This window comes from Heliconius melpomene, chromosome 5, assembly GCF_056956725.1.
Source record: "Heliconius melpomene rosina isolate 202511_hmr_F chromosome 5, ASM5695672v1, whole genome shotgun sequence".
In the NCBI taxonomy this organism is placed as follows: Eukaryota; Metazoa; Arthropoda; class Insecta; order Lepidoptera; family Nymphalidae; genus Heliconius; species Heliconius melpomene.
The window spans coordinates 5,926,651-5,943,320 of record NC_140393.1 but is presented as its reverse complement, the minus strand read 5'-3'; the positions used below and the strand labels follow the sequence as shown (position 1 = coordinate 5,943,320).

At 30.5% G+C, this 16,670-nt stretch overlaps 1 protein-coding gene across 1 annotated transcript in view; it reads left to right on the top strand.

Moving 5' to 3' along the window:
• Positions 1-16,670, top strand: part of LOC146539061 (transcription factor hamlet-like) — an 84,867-nt gene that overhangs the window by 31,089 nt on the left and 37,108 nt on the right. The window contains exon 2 of the mRNA XM_085185737.1: positions 4,335-4,407. The gene's annotated coding sequence lies outside the window, so the exon portion shown is untranslated. The remainder of the gene's footprint in view (positions 1-4,334; positions 4,408-16,670) is intronic.

Genomic DNA, 16,670 nt, shown 5'->3' with positions numbered 1-16,670 from the left:
TAATTATATTGCGTGAGATAAAATTGTAGTATTATTATTAATTTATTATACCGAAATGATACGAATAAACGATGAAACTTCTTAGTGCTTACTGCTTTTAATATAAATATTTAAAACATTGATAACAAATATAAAATAGATTTTAACATAAATATACTATATATTTTTATGACAAAGATTATGGCACTTATATGAATCATTGGTCTTCAAATATAAATAATATACCTTTGCTTATTATCGTTCAGTCGAGTCTAATATATGTAACCATAATATATGTAACCATGGGTTATCAAACAATCGATATAGCGGAAGTTACTTAAAATGCATATGTAAGCATTTTTTATAAAGCAGGGTAAGCAGAGGGAACCTGGGAGATTAGTGTTAGAACACTTTATTCTCATTTTCCATTTTCATCGAGTTTTGAAGCCATTTAGTGTTGAGGGACGTAACTCCACACCGCGCTTTATCACTGCACCAGAACGAAACAATGAAAATATTAAATAATTCATTTCTTCGAATGGGAATCGAACCCACAACCTATCAATTTCATAGTCGCTCACTTATTTGTCTGCAAATTAACATTTATTGATTCAAAATGACCAAGTGTCTCAACAGGCCAGGCCACCGAGATTGGACAAGCATTATAGTAATATAAGCAAGAATCGAGGCCATAATAAACTACGTCAAAATTACTATTTGAATCAGGATGGTACGGCTTAATTATTATTATTTGACCGACCACCGTCAGCCCACTAAATATCCTATACACATATAGTCTTATGTCTCTTAGAATAAGAACTATGATATGACAAAAAAATGCTTTTATCTCATTCTACTATAATTGCAGGTTATATGGTCTACTGTCTATTCAGAATAGGGTTGCTGTTATTGTGGAAATATTAAAATTATATTTTTTTTTTATATTCTTATTATACCTATTTCCATACGTACATAGATATGTATAAATATAAGCTACAAGCATTATTGTAAATATTGTTTTATTTTAATCATAAAAAATGTACAAAAATATTTTTTATTTTTATACATTTTGCACATATTGCTCAATTTGACTAATTTAATTTAATAAATAAATTATTAAATAAAAAACCATTGAATTACTTATATTTATTTTCAAGAGTAAGCTCTTAGTAAGTAAGGTAATCAAAAAAGAGGAATAATATGTTTGAAAAAGTGACAACCCTAATACGATATCATAATATTTAGTACAAACGAGCACTCGATTTTTAACGGCCTTGCTTAGATTGCATAAGAAGACATGACCAGAAAATTGCTTTTTTAATGATTTATTGATATATGGGTAAAATAAAATACATAAAATTTTAGTATTGAGAGACATTAAAAGGTAAAGTAAATGATAAGTTGTAACATTTAGAAAACACAATAAAATTGAAATCTTTTTAATAATTTACCAAATAATATATTTAGGCACTTTCATTTTCTTAATTGGATTAAATATCTTGGATATGAGAATCAGGAATTGCGGAATGAAATATTTAATATTTTTATTTCATCCCTCTGGACTCAACACGCCATGCCTTGAGATTTCAGCGAAAAGTGAAGAACGAGAGGTATGTTGAGATTAAATAGGTTCCCTCTGCCTACGGTGAAGTCGCGGAATAGAGCATAAAGTTAAATAAAAAAAAAAAAGATTCATTACCACATATATCTACTACAACAACTACAAGAATATTCAATTCAATTTATAGTGATTACGTTGAAGATCCATTGTATATGTAATATGGATCTTGCTTCACCCTCACCTTAACCTACATCAATAAAGATGAATTCGTGTGTTGCACAATGTCACATCAATCTTCAGTGACAATTAATAATCGCGGCTCCCATTGCTTTGTATCGGCATCATCGCCTATTGTGTGGTATATGTTACATATGAGACACACTGGCATAGAGAATGAACAATTGATAAAAGTATATTAAATTTTACTATCTAAAATTTAAATCTTTAATATTTTTTACATGTAAATTGTATTATTGTATATATCAACAAATATTATACTTATTTATACAAGATCATAAGAACATTTCAACAGAGCGTCGATGAGTTTTGCGAAGGCGGTCTACAATTCATGGGAAAGTAAGAAACGGTAGTGTCTTAATGGGAACAGAGTCCAAAAAATTACGTTTCCATAAGTACAAGTACCATATCCATACACTCCATGTATCATGAACGGTATCTATAGCTTTTTTAATAGTCCCAGCTATAATACAACTTGCAAATTGTTTATACCTTTGTTTCGTTTATAGAACGCGATTCATTCATGCACATGCCATACAAAAAGTATCATCTTGTTAAGCAACAGTAATATCATTTATTATGAAAGGCATTGGGTGGAATCAAAGTGATTTGTTGTGATGGCATTTTGACATGGTCTAGTCCTATATTAGTTTCATTAGGTAATAATAAAGATTTTGTATTTTTAGGTCAAGTAAAAAGAAATTCGACCAAATAATAAAATATTTATTTATGACTTGTAAATAGATATAGGCCTACTATAAATGCGACTGGTAGTGAGTTCGATCCCCACTCGAAGAAATGAAATATTTATTTTAAATATTTTTATTTCTTCGCACTGCACTGAAGTTTCGCCATGAAAAGGAACAGAGTGTCTTAATGCGAGATTCTCTCCGCCTACCCCGCTGTATGCGATTCAGCGTGTAGCTGAAGATATATATGTCCTCTGACGAAAAAAAATATTATGCAAAAATATCTGATAACTCCCAACCAGCCCACGATGCAATGACATAATTAAGAAAGAAATAAATATTTACTTAAAATTTACAAAATTAATATTGTGAAAGTAACTTTCAAAATACATCCTCTCTACATTCAATCTCAATCTGTAGCTTTAAAATAAGCTTCAATATTTAATTTTTATAAACACCAAAATCGCTAAAACATTAAAAACAATTTATTTCAGCGATCGTTAATGGTTCTCGTCTGACGACGTTAAGTAGGGTGCTAAAATACCGATGTATCCTTATATTGTGTAATGTGCCAGCTTAATTTACGAGTTAATAAATTTATCTGTTAAATTATAGTTCCATTAAAACCTGAATTAAAAACAATGGCGAAATATTTTTTTATTATTTTTGTGCCATATTGTTTTTATTGACTCATGTCGTCATGTATTTTACATTGAAGATATTTTCATTGTTTTTAAGAGTATTTCAGTATTACAATAAATTAAAAGTCTGAAATAATTGATTTTTAAACATTTTTAATTTTTTTTAACAGATATATAAAATATAAGATAAAAAAAGGCCTACTTTTAACGAAATGGACATAATTGAAGGCTGGGTTTATAAATCATTTTTTAGCTCCACGTTGCATCCTGCATATAGCAGGGTAAACAAAGGGACCCTGGGAACCTATTAAGTATCTTGGAGGCATTGCATGTTGGGTGACGAAACTCAACGCCGCGCTCTGCCTCAAAACGCCCCGAATTGTCTCTCTCATAAATCTTCTTTAACATTAATAAAATATGTTTCAACATTCATAAATTAAGCATAAAATAATTAACATCCAAATCCAATGACAATATAGACTTTGTTAATATTAGGCAACAGTTCAAAGACCACGCAATTAATTTCAAAAGTCGATTTCCAGAGTCGGATCTATGCGGATCACGAAGCGGCTAATTCAGTGGTAATTTTGCAATATTTTCATAGAATAATACAGTTGTCAATAGAATAACGTCAATAGAATGACGAAAACGAAGTATTTTTGGGGCGCCTGTGGAAGTTACGCAAGAGCTATGGTAGTCGTGAAGTATAGATGTTACGTTTTTCTATTAAAATATATTTTTTTAAATTAGCCTAATAATTGAATCGATTTGGCGTTTTTGCAAATATTAATGGTGCTCACGCATTCAATTCCGGTGTGCGAAGTCGACGGTTTTAGTTGCTACAGTATAGGGGTGCCATTAAAAACATGATTCGTAGAGGCAAGGAGGACCCTCTCCATATATGAAAAGGTCCATTATGTAATAGGTAAAATAAGGGTGGCGCTGGGATATCATGTGGTATTTTTTAAGAACGCAGAGAAGAAAATAACGATTCAAACAACTCGAGTTATCACAATAATAATAATCCGAAATCAGTACACTTCACGTGTTATATAATTTAATTGCTCAGTTCATATTATACCTTTCTTGACATTAGCGTCACTTCGATAGAATTTTGCTGAATCCTCATATTAAATGGTACTCCTTGTCTCTACTCTTCATAAAAAAGAATAAAAAGAAACAGATAATAAATAAATAATTTTATTTATATATTTAAATTTGTTCCAGAGTACAAAAAACGCCGCCAAACTGTCTACCGCAAATGAGATCATACCCAGCTTCCACGTCCAAGCGCTAATAGGTAAGTACTAACTGCATTATAATGTTATAGTGAGTGCATCATAATATTAATAGCATAATATTGTATAATTTTCTGTGTAATACTCTTAAATTATTAATAGACAAAAAATATTTTATATTAGTTGAGGATCCCTTTAATTTTAATAAATATGAGAATAATCTTTAAAGGCCAATCGTGACTGTATGCCATAGGTTGTGGTGTCGATTCCCACTTGAGGAAATCGTTGTCACAACCTGTCGCGTTTATAATCACTTTTCTGCCCTGGTGTCGAGGAAAAGAGCAGAGGCGCGGCGTGGCGTTTAGTTCCCCCACCCAACATGCAATGCCCCCAAAATTCGGTGGAAAATGCGGAACAAAGAGTCGTTACACTAGGTTCCCTCTGTCTCTCTCATTATTTAAGAGATGCATAAGAAAATATATTAAACATTAATCCGTAATTACAATACTTCCTTTAAGTATAAGATATTTCACCCTTAACGCGCAACCTAAAGCATGTTTCCTATAAGATAAAATTAATTTCGTTAATGTAATGCGAGAATAAAGGACGATGCCTACAGTTTATAATAGCTTATTATAATAAACGCGGTGGTCTTGCTCCTACACTCTACACGGTATGACCTGAGGCGATTACACTACTAGCAGCCGGTATCAGTACTGGGATAGTTCAACCTGTAAAGCTTTAGAGCAAAACGGATACTTATAACGTTTTAAGAATTTACATTCTTATATTTAAAATATGAGGCCGTTCTAGTGTAGTGGCATAATATGTGTCTGTTAACGCGATGGTTGTGAGTTCGATCCCGACTCGAGGGAATGAATTAATATTTTCATTTCTTTACTTTGGTAACAAGGAGAAGCGCGACAAAAAATCAGCGGAAAGTGAGGAAAAGAGTGTCTTATCACTATGTTCCCTCTGCCTGCTCTGCTATATGCGGGATACAGCGGGAACAATAAACTAACATAAGCATATAATTTTTCTTCCACTACAAATCTTATATTGACCCTCGAGCAGATCTAACATTAACATCGTTTAGTTGAGACAGTTCCTATAATTCCACACGCATACCCAACTACGATGCAGTTTAGCAAATGACCGCCGCTTAGAAATCTCCTCTGGTATTTCAATAATTTCCATAAAACCATGCAAATTCGTATAATTTATACAACAATCTTGCCCGTCGGTAGAACACCTTAAGTATGGACCTAAATAGGAAGACTCGATGCGGGGAACCCAAATAAGTTTAGTTGCTTCTTGGAAATATTGGAGATTTTCTACGAGACCTGTGAAAAATTCCAAATCTATTTAGAAGATTTCGTTTTAAGGTCCACACGTGAAATATTTTTATAATTTGTGTTTTACAAGTTCCATAGTAAACTCGCAGTAGGTAATGAGAAATGTCATAATCAGTGAAAACATATACGGCTTCTTTTTGGAAATTATTCATTAATTTTGGAAATATTTTATGACATACATTTATTGATACGAATCAAAGCTTTTTTATAAATATTTTAATAATTTTTGAGAAAAAATCATTTAGTAAGTTTAATTTTAATCTTTAAATCATCTATACTAACGATTTCTGGCAAAAAAATACGCATAGTTAAATTAAAATACCACGTTAAATTATATCACTAAGTAGATAGAGCACTTCTCTAAAATGGACAGAAATGTGGAGAGAGAGAAACTTGTCACTGACTTCTCTCCCTAGAATAGGCAAGAAAAGAATAAAACAGCAATTACAGTTTCATTAACTATTTAAACCGCAATATACAATATCAAATGAAATACAAGCAATATTTTCAAGCTTTATTACATATAATTTAAATTCCTCTCAAAATTGATGTCAGCTAATAATTTTGACACACGCCACGTAATTAACTCTAGTCACGCTAGCAGAAGCGAGTAAGCCAGAACAACTTTTACCTTACATTGAAAAATCGACATTAAACCTACAAGTGCGAAATGTTAGTTATATCTGGCCTAGTACTTACTACGTTCACACAAAAACGTTTATTTTTGGTTTCATTTATCATAGCAGGGTAGACAAAGGGAACCTAGCATTAGACACGCTCCCCGCTTTCCCAAAGGAAAATGAGCAACGGAATTGGCTTAATGGGAACGGAGTATACCATCTTATTTTTAACACTAGGGTCCCGGGTTCCCTGTCCTTACCCTGCTATGTGCAGGATTCTACCTGAAGCGTCTAAAGAAGAAGGTAATGTGGATAAGTAGCACTTTAAATAGAAGCTATTTAAATAAATGGCCAAAGCAAAATAAATATGATGTTGCAATCAAATATCAATCGATTGCTTCTAAATCGATCATCAATAATATATTAAAAGCGTACTAAATTAGGGCTCTTATTTATTTATTCTCTTAAAGTAACTAGCGATTGTTTCGAAATATTCGCACTTCATTGTTGTTTTGTAGTATAAGAACCGACTAACGAATTTGGTTTGTTAATGATTTTACGGTATACAAATAAATCTTATATGATGTATAATCAAATAAAATAAATAAAAGACTAAATAAACTTAAAGAAACTGTTCCACTTCAAATGAAAATTAAGAAATATATGTTGAGCTTTATACTATATCCCGCACTTAGCAGTACAGGCAGAGGAATACATAGAAGGATGGGAGCTAGGAAACTAGGGTAAGGGTACTCGGTTCCTATTAAGTTCTAATTAATTCCGTTACTCATCGACAACTGCTTCTCGGTCTATAAAACCGTCTAATATATACCCACTAATATAAGAAAATAAATAATAGGCAATTGCTTTAAGTACATTATTACAAGTATATCATCAAGTAAGTACATTAAGAATTAAATTAAGCATGTTTAAATATATGTAGAAAAGAGATCTAATAATAGGCATTGATGGTATGCAATTCGATTAAAAAAAATATTTAACATAAGCTACGAGTACTTTAGTTTTTTTTTTCGTCATATTTGGAATTAAAACTTATTATTTTTTTTATGAATATAATTTGTTTTTTTTTTGTTTCTTATAAGTATTTCAGCCTTAAATATGAACCTGTGACCAAAATTACAAATCTGTATTTCTAATTGAAATAAGCCTGGGTCCTATCTATATATATAAAAGGACTTGTCCTCACTGACTGAGGTAAGACGTACGCGCAGACGAAACCGCTGATGGTAGAAACTTGAAATTTGGACAGATGTTTACTTTCGTAACCTGGACATCCACTAAGAAGGGATTTTGAAAAATTTTAACCCTAAAGGGGTGAAAAGGGGGTTCAAAGTTTGTATGGAAAAAAATTTAAATCGGCACCGATTTTTATAAAATTTGAAATTTAGATTTTTAAAAGTATTTAATTGAACACGTGTTTCATCGTTTTCTAGAATTCTCCCTCTATGGGTGCAAATAAGGGGTTGAAAGTTTGTATAGGTTTTTTTAAATCGTCACCAATTTTTATAAAATTTGAAATTCAGACTCTTAAACATATATAATTAAACACATGTTTCATGGTTTTCTAGAATTCACCCCCTAAGGGTGCAAATAAGGGGTTGAAAGTTTGTATAGAAAAATCTATAAATCGCCACCGATTTTTATAAAATTTGAAATTTAGACTCTTAAAAATATTTCATTGAACACATGTTTCATGGGTTATTAGAATTAACCCTTAAATACGCAAGCGAAGCTGCGCGCGTCCGCTAGTCTAATATAAAACATCTCAACGTCACTAACATTGACGAAACTTATAAGATAAATAAGATAATTTATCACCCTAATATTAACTAATTAGAAAAAAAAAGGTTACTTACAAACAAATATGTATGTTTAAATGAATCGACATTACTCCTAAACAAGGTAAAGTTTAATAAACTTAGTTCTACTTAAAACAAACATGTCAACGCGTTCATATAATTAACTTTAATCACAGATACATATTGAAAATGGTGAGATTATTTGCAAAATCCGTCGTCATAAAGATATCTTCTAAGGCACAGTCAACTAATATATGCGGAAAATGTTAAACCTTATTTATATGTATTTCTAATAAATAAAATAAGCAAGTAAATAGAATGCCGTAGACATTGTATGTACTAGTACGTACTTGAGCACTAAGACCGGCTTTTTATTGCTTTCAGTGAAGAACTATGTAAATTTACATTTTAGTCTTGTAAACTGTGATAAAGTATTGGAACTATATATAAATATAAATGGTTTTGTATAATATATAAATTTAAATTTTCTAAGTAAACATATTATCTGGAGAGAGATTACGTAAACATTTATATTTTACAGAATTTATTTTAATAGTTCATTATAAAGGAATCAAACCATCACCATATATACATATATCTAATATTCTAATAAAAACATTAGAATATATAAGAAAACAAAATGCATAATAACACAGCGTTAAGTTCCGCCATTCAACACGCAACACCTCCAGAATTCCTGAACACTAGGCTTCCAGGTCCTCTGTCTACTTTGCTACAATGGAGCTGACAAAAAAAAAACAAAATACATCTATCGATGATAATATATATTAAAATTAATATACCTTGAAGGCACAACGTGATCGATCTCATAGGATAAAAAAAGCCGATACAGTAACAGTACTTACCCGTTTCACTTTTCTATAAAGGCGTAGCACGCGACCTGCCTTATCAAACAACATTGTGAACTAGCCCACTTTCATCTATATATCGAAAGCGAGATATCCGTAGTGTTTGCGGTTTCATACAATCGAATACTGGGTTTCATTTTGTTTGAAAACAACGTAAATTTTATATATTTTTTTTCTGTATAGCAGAGTTGGCAGAGAAAACCGAAGTGTTAAGATACTCCGTTCCTTTTTTTCCTATTTTGTTGAGTGATAGCACTCACTGCTTATATATAGTATAGAAGATAGTGTATTCCAGTTATAAAATTTAGCCCTTCAATTTCAAATGATTTTCTTAAATTTCTTCCATTTTAAATAGTCTGTCAATGGTTAACTATTCCTGCATTGCCTACTACTATGTAAATGTACTCTCCCTGGCCTGCCTTTGTTTATTATATTTAATTTGCATATATCACTCGAGAAGAAATCTCGTAGTCTTATTTATTACTCGACTCTAGTTAAACTGAACTGAACTGAAATTTACAAGGTGTTTTACATTGCAATTCCATTAATGTTAGACACTTTATTATATATTTAAATATTTATTTAAACGGTTATTTTTGAACTAACTAGACAAACAACGTCAGTTGACTGAAAATTTACATCATTATATAAAAATTTAATATAAAAGTAATATTTTATTAGGTATTCTAATCAAAATCATTATTGATATGAATGAACCAAAAACAGTTTTGGTTCATTGAATTTGAATTTGAAATTGAATTCATTGAATATGAAATTTTACTTTCTTCTCTCTCTCTCTTCTTTTCTCTTCTTTCACGTTTTATATCACAGTTACTATTATTAATATATTATTAATATATGGCCATTTGGTTTAAATAAATAACTCAAATGCTTAAGGTGAGCATGTTTTGCATATGTCAGTATAGTAAGAAACAGGCGTGGCCTTAGTAATAATATAGAAATAATCACATTGTTTATACAAGTAGCAAGTAGGCCAATATGAAACGAACGACATCCACTTTAGTTAATATTAAAATACAAGAAATAAAATCCATATATTTAGTCTGTTTCAAGCTTGAAAGTAAATAAATTTTCATTAGAAAATGAAAACAAAAAAAGATATAAAAATCTCTCTCTCTCTCTCTTATAAAATATCTAGAATATTTAACAACACATATTTCCTTGGAATTAATTAAAATAATCCTACCGCGATGTCTTATCGCTAGTACTAAAGTAAGCTCGACGCTATCCCTTATAAAGTCATTGGAGGCGTCAAAACGCGTCCGATACAATAAAATATGTGGATATGCAAATGATTAGATAAAAGAAGGTTATAATATGCAAACTTAATGATCCAGACAGGGTTTAGTATAACTTGGCTTACTCTATAATGTTGTAGAGTCTGAACTCTATTTATATTGACGTAGAGTTGGATTTGAACGTGATATAAAGAATGAATATATGTATCTAAGTTAAGATAAGCGATAATTTGATTAATATAATTTGCAAGTTGCATTTAGTTTTTGCTTTATTTTTTTAATATATTTCTAGTTTTACTAAATAATCTTTAAGTCTGAATTAAATTGAATAATTGTGGTAGCTTATTTATTAAATTATCTTACTTTGATATCTTTTAAAATTAAAATTCTTGCTAATTCTTCTCAAAATACGAGAGACAATTAATAGAAAAATTGTTGGTTTAAAAGTACAAATATCTTATTATTACAGTAAAATCTTATTATTATAGCAAACGTCTCATATATTTTCGCTAAAGTATCTATTTAGTGAACGAAATGACCAGAACCACCCATCTCGTTATATATAGGCACAATTTCTCCGTGTAATGTCATGTAGATAATAAAATGTAGTAGTTAATGTTAATTAATATGTAATCAGACTATATTAGCTATAAAGATCTGGGCTTTCTACTGTTATTACACACCGGACGTATTTTTAATTATGCTTTCAAAGCTCTTCGCTAGAATCTTATTTTACAAACATTTTATTACTATTAGGTAAATCTAATTAATTATTATTGTTAAGAAAATTATGTTTTAATATAAATTATGAAAGTTTTTATTATAAAAAAAACATTTGTAAATCATTATAAAAAATATTACTTAACGAGATAGACGCAAAAATGAAAAGAAATACAAAAGTTGTAACAACCGTGTCAATATTTCGTCGTAGCTGGATAATCGTTGAGCTTAGTTGGCTATAGCGATTTAAAAAAATATAAAATAATTTATAGACTTAAATTTAGCAACTTTTCATTTTTTTTAAATTTTAGTATATATTATTTTCTTTATATTTTGCATAACTTCTTCACTTCACTTGTAATGGTTCCTTTGAACAATTTTCTTCCACATAGCCATTAGTGATGGTTTTAATCGAACCTTGGACCCTATTATTAGAAATACCTTTCGAATATTTGGCACATAGGTTTTTTTTGAAAAAAACAAGATTTTACTTATCTAATCATTTCATATGTTGCCGTATTTCTATTTCTACTGTATAAAAAATTATGGACCATTTACGTGAAAGTTCTTATTATTATATTTATTTTTCAACATAACAAACTTTAGAAAGACATTCATTCTATCACTTTCAATTTAAATTGACAGAAAAAGAAAACAATATAATTTAATAAATTTGAAATATCTAAAAAAAACTTATTTTATTATATTTAATATGTCCGAAACAGGCCTATTGGGCAATCAAGTAATTTACGAAGTGAATCGAGACATAGAAATAAAATTATCTTAAATCACAGCGCACTCACGCGTTAAGTGGTTACAAAAAGCACTATCGAATTTCCTTTTTATTGATCAGTTTAACGCCGTTTAGTGAAATAGTGTACTACTTTTACAAGTATTTGCTCGAAAATACAGTAACTGGGCCCTTACCCTACTTTACTGCACAGAATTTAATAGACTGAAACGTTTTATATTGTTTTTAGGGTTCCGTAGCTCAAAATGTTAAAAGAGAACCCCTATTGAATCATTTTGTTGTCCGTCTGTAAAGATTATTTATTTCAAAATCGCGTGAAGATATCAAGCTGAAATTAATATTAAATTTACAAGTACAACATGTACTTGAAGCACAAAAAAATATAACTTCTATGTCAATTAAAAAATATGAGCATTTATGTATCTAATTATGGAAAACAAAATTACAAACTTATATTTATAGTTCGTTTCATACAAAATCAGTGCATATGGCCTCAAACTTAAGTTTGTCAAATTTAATAAGTGGTTTTCAATAGGCTTCTCGTTGACCTACCATCATGAAATTTATATGGACTTTTTTATTTAATTTTCCACAGAAACATCTTGGATTGAAGTTTTTGGCTTATATTGTCTCAACTAAATACAATATAAGTACATACTAGAGATTGCATTTCTTTAGTATCTCGATAGAATTATAAATTTCACGAGTCTACCAATTGTTCTTCCTTATTATGTAATACATTCAAGATTTATCTATATTATAGTGCTTTAGTTTCTACTGTTGAATTAAGTAACTGCCTTTGATTAATGCTAACTTACGAGCCATAGCCACCAATTGTTTGTTGAAAAGCGAATGTGAATTGTTTTTCGTTTAATTGATTTCTTTTTTTGCATATGCAAAGAAGCAATAGATAGATAAAAAGATATCTAGCTATGTTATCTATAAGATATCTATCTATGTGAAGGTTTTCTTTTGAAACTTTCTTTCCCCGCATGATTTGAACCCATACTATCTTCATATTTTTAAATCCGCAAAACCAATTGCTAAATATATTTCTTATCCATTTCATAAAATAAATTTCTTTCTTACCACATCTCATGGTTTGATTAGTCTAAGAGTACTCCACAAGCAACATTCCCGCATTTAATGATCCAATATCTAGAGCAGTTCTCTTTAGTTGAGCTGAGTGACAGATAAGTGATTGTAGAATTTGTTACCATCGTAAACTTGCTTGTTATCATATTCTATAGGTACCTATAGAACCACACCTATATACGGGTAATTATGTCCGAGTAATAGCAACATCGATTTCACAAATAAATAATTAGATCTAGTTAGCTAACCTGTAGTTTTCATTGATATTATTCTTTGTTATTTTTCTTAGTTTCACGCTATGCTGCATTTAGCAGGGTAGACAGAGGGAGCCTAGTGTTGAGACACTCCCCTTTCCACTTTCCGCTGAATTTTTTAGGTGTTGCGTGTTAAGTGGCGGGACTCAACACCGCCCTTTGCTTCGATACCAAAACGAAGAAATGAAACTATTAAATTTTTCCTCGAGTTGGGATCGAACCTACAACCTGTGTCAGCTACAGTCACATGCTTGTATCACTGCGCCATAGCTGGCCTCAGTCTATTCTTATTTAAAACTCAAAATGCAATCTTTCATAATTGTTAGTTACAATAATATTTAATATTTTAGTTGCGATATCAATAAATAACAGGTTGTGAAGCTTATTAAATCAAAGTTGAGCGTAAAAATATGTATATAATATCTATCTATGAAACGTGGGGCCTTATATCAAGAGATAGCAGTCTATTCAGCTATTGTGAATACTAGAAATATGATATCTAGAATATCATTATAATGTTTTATAAGCTAGATTTAATAAATAGAGTGAAAGATAGGAGCACTGGTTATTGTGGTAAGTTGGCAGATTCAATTTTGCATCAGATAAGTTTTAAATTTAATTTTACAACGCAGTGGAACAGCTTCTGTGAACGCAATGATTGTGGGTTCGATATCTATTCTAGGGAATGATAAAATTTAAATTAATTTCGTTTCTCTGTTCTGGTATACGAAACATCTACCTAATAAAAAAAGAAATTCTATCACTAATATCCTTCTGCCTACCGAAAAATTAAAATAACATAAAATAAAATTTAGTAGAAATCAACACAAAATCGTCAAATTCGTTAACTTCTATCCGTTCTAACTAAACAAAAAAACAACAAACAAACCTATACATCCAAACAAAAATAATAAAACAACAAAAACAACAAAATTTCATCCAATATGCATATAAGTAGATTATATTATAAATAACGAAGCAAAAAACAACAAATCAGCCGAAGCAGTTATCAAGCGGCACGCGCCCCAACATCAATTATCGCTTCGTGAGCGCCGCCGCACTACCGGCGGTTCAAATAAGAGTGCCTGTACACTGTGGCGCAATAGTTAATGTTAGAAAGGTCGTCGATTCAAACTAAGGTGATTCATCAATTTTATCTAGATTATAAACGATTTGGATGTTTCATAAGAATTTAAAATTTGTTTTTATGTTTGTTTAGTTCAGATTTGTTTACAATAGAAGAAGAGAAAAACTAACTTCTACCAAAAGTGTAGGGATTTATTTAACATATTGTTAGATTTACGTTCTTTTTTCTAAATATATCTCAAAATACATATTTCATTTTATACGTTACTCCTAATAGCAAATTATATAGCAATCTTAACTTAATTAACTTTTTTAACTCGCAAATGAAAATTAATTTCCTTATTTTTTATAATAATTTTCAATTACTATACTTTTATTAGTATACAAAAATAGAAAAAGCATTGTTACAATATAGGCTTTTAGTTCCAACAAAAAAAACCACAAGTAATTTAGCAAAAGTGGCTAAAATCCACTCCTAACCTAAACAGAATAACCGTAAATGATCGACGTAGCTACTATACAAGCGTGCCTTCGACCACGCTCTCTGCTCGTGACTCAGTAATGTGCGAAGTGGCACGCGCCGACGTGTCACGTCACGGAGATGAAAGGGTTAGCTACGGTAGTTGTTCTTAGTTTTTTTCAATAAATATCACTTTATAATTTGTTTAAGTAGTTTTTGTTATATTTTCTTATATAGGTAATATAATCAAATCAACGTGACGTTAAGTTCCGCTACCCGAATGGTAATGCCTTAAAAAATCCGCGGAAAGTGGAGAATGGAGTGTCTTAACCGGTTGTCTCTACCTGCTCTGAAATGTAAGTCTCGTGGTCTCTACCTCTATATGCGGTAGACAGCGCAAGCTAATGATGCGTTTATTTACCCGAAATTAAGTGATATTTTTTTTTATTATTTCTATTATATATATCAAGATATTTAATAAATACATATAATATGGGAAAATTAGTGATAAGTACAATAATTAAATACGTAGAGTCAACAATATGTAGCTTAGATTAAAAATATAGAGTTTTGCCACTACGTTATCTCTGCCTGATATTATAGATGTAAAGAAGAATGAAAGGTAAGTAATATTAGTTATCTAGTACGTGGTCTTCTTTCGCATCCGTCACATTTTCGCTTTCCTAACAATAGCCTTGATCACGCAGTAGTCGATTATTTCGCTTTCGCTTCCTCCGAGGTGACGACAGGCCCTTGTTTTGGAACCAGTGACGCGAAAAGTTGTGATTCCTTTGTGATTTTACGCACTAATTTGTACAATTTACACCTACTTGTATTTCGTTACTTTAAATAAGTATATACGTACTTATCGAATAAATTTGTCTTTGAAGAGAAATCAGCATTTAAAATTTATTAGTATTTTATAAAATTTTTGATTTTGTTTTGCTTACTGTGCTCTATACGTTACGTCAATAATAATAACGCGCGTATTCAAATCTTGTACGTTTTAATTTTTATACGTTTTCTAAACAAATATTTTTATTTACTTAGCGTGAAATAACACTTTTAAAATATTAAAAATAACATATAAGTAAGGCTATTTTCATGTAACTTTCACGCGCAAATAAAGCTTAAAAACCCTACTAAAACAACAATGCTCCAGCTCTACCAAGAATTAAAAATTTCTCTATTTTAAAAACAGCCAGTTATTTAACTATAGTAAATATCAAAGCTAACATTAATTCATGACTCACATATGTCTAACGATGCCCTCGGGCGCTGCATTATTTGAACAAGATACAGTAATTTATCTAACACAAGATCACTAGTTTTCCTTGTCATCTCAGTCATGTGGTCTAGAAACATTTGACGGTATAATGAAATAATTTCTAAAATTGTACGCAGAAATACGTAATGTTAGTGAACGAAATGTCATTTATATCTATCGATATTATAATCTGGTGGACGAAAATAATTTGTTTTCAATTATAATTATGGAAAATTTTAATAATAAATAGAGTTTGCTTATAACAAGTAATCATATAAATTACCTAATCAAATAAATAAAAATATAGCGTATAACTATATCTCAGGCAGTCTTCGTTCTAGTGTCGAGGCAAAGCGCGGCGTTGAGTACCGCCATACAACACGTAATACCTCCAGAATTCGGTGAAAAGTGGGAAACAGAGTGTCTTAACGCTAGGTTTCCTTACCTTCCCTATTGTGTGCGGGATATAGCGAGAAGCTGTAAAAAAAGTTATTGTTGTTTTTATTGTATATTTTGGATATGCAAGAAATAACGAGGCTGCTCATTTTTATAGACTAATTTGTTGCGAAAAGTATCTAAGTCAAAACCTGTCTTAGAATTGTGTCTACCCGTCTTTGTGAAGATTTCATATGGGAAAATAACTAAATTTCACTTTCTTTCATAAAACATTAGCTTTTTATTGTACAATGACGGTAGTTGAAAAGATAAATGCGAGTGTGATGACGAAGTTGTTCTTCCTAACGTTGTTTGAGCTTTAAAAAGTGACGTT